Genomic DNA, 3,430 nt, shown 5'->3' with positions numbered 1-3,430 from the left:
GTAGATGACATGTAATAATCTCTAATGAATCAATATAAACCTATCATATAGTTTCATTGATGAGCATGATATAAAAATTATTTGAGTGTGGCCTAAGTAGAAGTTCTCCATGCTCAGTGTAATAAGTGGCCTAACTTTTTCAAGTAACAATCTCTAAGCCTAGTCAATGTTTCATTTAACCGTGTTCCTCATACTTTCGGTGATAGGCGGTTACCTGCCACACGCAAGGTTCGTTCCACTCAAAAATGTTATGCATCGTCTACACAAGGTCTCAAAGGAATACTCAGTATCAAGAGAAACATAACATTCATTTCCCCAGTAACCTAACTCGGTCTCAAAGGGGTGAATTGCTAGTTTCCACTCACGATAACTATTTTTTATCCCTTATTTTTTTTCCTTCTTTTTTTTTAATTGTTTGCAAAGTATCAAACTTGAACAAACTTTCATCATTTTTTTTTTGGGGATTAATTTTTCCAAATGAGCTTATATGATCTGAGTTTATCCAATAACCAAAATGTAGTTGAGAGGTCACCATAGAAGCAAGAGTACTAGTCTGGTTCTATGAATCATGACTATTTTCAAAAATATCTATCATCAAAGTCAAGCATAATGTGAAGAGATCCTAAAACTAGGCTAACATTCAAATTCTTCTAGTAATAACAATGCTCACTTCATGCTACTATGGATAGGAAAATAAAGATCAATAGGCATACTAGCATACCAAATCACACAACATAAATATCTAGATGAAACGTGCTAGTATTTTGCATTAAGGAATAAACAATCATGTTGTGATGAATGATGCAACTATGAAATTTTATTAGGCAAAAAGAGGCAAAAAGAAGTATGCAAAAGCAAAAAAGTAAACTAAACCAAATGCATCTAATGCATCCCCCTAGACTTAAACTTTTCATTGTCCTAATGAAAACTAAAACAATGTGGAGGAGATTAAAGATAAGAGAAGTTACCAAATGATGTCAAATGTCATTAAGTTCTCCATCATGTAATTGCACTCCTCCTAATCTATAAGTCCTATAAAAGAAAATTGACAACAAAAATTAAGTAGAGGATACATGCTTATTATGAGGAAAGAAATGAAACTAGAAAGGAACTAAAAACATGAATGAAAGCAAGATTGAACTTGGGTTGCCTCCCAAGAAACGCTTGTTTAAGGTCATTAGCTCGACCACCTCATTAAATTCATCGAAATCTCGCTCTTGGAGGGGTAAGATATTTCAATACCCTCCTACCAAGAGATCTTATTATAGAGAGAGCTTTCATCAAAGGAGCTATAGAGTAAAGTATAACTCTCTCCATTTTCATCTTCTTTGAAGTTCTTTCAGGTAGTCGAAGATGGTTCAGATTGAGCTTCTAATTATAGGCCCCAGGAAAATCTGCACACCCAAAAGAAAAACATACCTCTCCCAAGCATACTATATTAGATAGAACTATAACCTTATTAAGATGAACTGAGTATATATCACAAATTGAATCACATACAACAAAATCAATTATAGGTACCTCTATAAATTTTTATAAAAGATCACTAGAAATACTAACATTGCATTACTGAGAGATACCTGAAAGTTCTAAACATGTGAATGTGACTTCTGAATCTTGTATTGACTCTAGCTCTGACTTAAGTGGTGGTGCTTCTGAAAGTGGTGATTCTTGGGGCTTTGCTTCCATTGCACAAGTCCCTACACATGGTCCACAACATGTTCAATCCTTGCAACTCTCATAATCTTAGAAGGTTGTGTGGATAAAGGAGGTGATTCTTGAGATGCTGCTTCCATAACACAGCTCCCTACACTTCCTTTCATAACATCATCATCAACACAAGTATCAAAAAATAAACCAATATCAATATCCTCAGTGGGAGAATCATCTATAGGAGGATCACTAACTTCATTTGCAATTTTAAGTTGATCTACCACATCACATTCATCATCTGAAAATTCAATTTCATCATAACACCCTGTAAACCCAAAAGATAAATCTGAAAACTTATTACCCACTGCATTATCATCAAAATCCTCATCTGAAGAGTCCTCATCTTCATATACATCCAAATCTACACTCAACTATATTAGTGTCACAGAATTTGTCAAAGTCTTCATTTTCATTGACCCTCACTAGCCTTTGTGGAAAAGAAACCTTTAGTGAAGGTCTTGGGAAAGGTACTTCCTTTTTCCCATATTCCCTTTGAGCTTGCAAAGGAGGTCCAACTTGCTTATCTAGTGTAGGTGTGATCAATCGTTGAGGGAAAGGTACTTGTGGCCTTTGGGAATTTCCTGGAGTAATGAAACTGAGTTCTTGAGGTCTCCTATTGTTCTTCTCCTCAATTTTAAACAAATCCTTCCTCAGTAGTTCTTCATGATTCTTGACACTTCTCAACTTTAAATTATTACACTGTTCACTAGACACTGTCTGTGTAGGAGGGGGATCTTGTTTGAATCATTTTGAAATAATGCTATCAATCTTCGCCCCCAAATGTTTGAACTCCTCATTCTGTGACTTGTGGATTTCAAAACTCTTGGATAGTTGAATTGCATTTTGTTTGACAGGCTCTCTTGTATATATGGCTTGTACTTCATGAATTTTTTAGGGAGATTCCATCCAACTTTTGTTCGGCCATTCATGGAGGTTCAATGTTACTTGATCAATTAATGTATATGTTTCATCTACACTCTTGTTCATAAAAGAACCTCCAGCTGATGAATACAACAAACACTTATCTAAGAAAGAAATTCTCCTATAGAATATGTGCAGGGTCAGCCATTTTTCCAAACCATGATGAGGGCACTGTCTTTGTAGACTCTTGAATCTGTCTCATGCTTCAAATAATGATTCTCCATATGCCTGAGCAAAATTTATGATGTAATTCCTCATGTAAATCGTTCTACTTGGAGGGAAAAAGTAATTCAGAAATTGCTTCTCCAATTATTCCCAACTTGTAATACTTTGAGGACGGAGATAATATAACCAAGTCCTTACTTTATCCTTGATAATGAAAGGAAAGGCCATCAATCGAACAACATCCGCTGACACTCCTTCACAGTTCACCATATCACAAAGCTCTAGAAATGTCTCAAGGTGCAGATAAGGACTTTCTTATACTTCTCCTCCAAATTTGTGACCTTGTATCATGAAAATTAACTCTGGGTCTAGTTGAAAATTTTCTTCTTCAATATGAGGTTGCACAATGGGAGATAAATATCTTGCAGAAATGGATGCAGAGAAATCTCTTAAGAACCTGCTTGACATGTTAGTGCTCATGGTTTCTAAAAAAAATTATGAGAAAAGAACAAAAATGAAGAATTAAAGACAAGAAATAAAATGCTATATGAAAAGCAAGAAAGAAAATGTAGAATTTAAATTGCAAGAAAGAAAGTGCATAATGAAAACAAGAAAGAAAATGCAAATGAAA

General features: G+C 34.8%; 1 non-coding gene across 1 annotated transcript; it reads left to right on the top strand.

Annotated features, from left to right (window-relative positions):
• The first annotated feature begins 2,788 nt into the window (after positions 1-2,788).
• Positions 2,789-2,894, top strand: LOC121968792. Its single transcript, XR_006108328.1, has one exon. It is a non-coding gene; the product is annotated as a small nucleolar RNA R71 (small nucleolar RNA).
• The last annotated feature ends 536 nt before the right edge of the window (positions 2,895-3,430 follow it).

The sequence above is a fragment of the Zingiber officinale genome, chromosome 3B (assembly GCF_018446385.1).
Source record: "Zingiber officinale cultivar Zhangliang chromosome 3B, Zo_v1.1, whole genome shotgun sequence".
NCBI classification, from domain to species: Eukaryota; Viridiplantae; Streptophyta; class Magnoliopsida; order Zingiberales; family Zingiberaceae; genus Zingiber; species Zingiber officinale.
The sequence above is the reverse complement of the archived record's forward strand: the minus strand, read 5'-3'. Positions and strand labels throughout refer to the sequence as shown.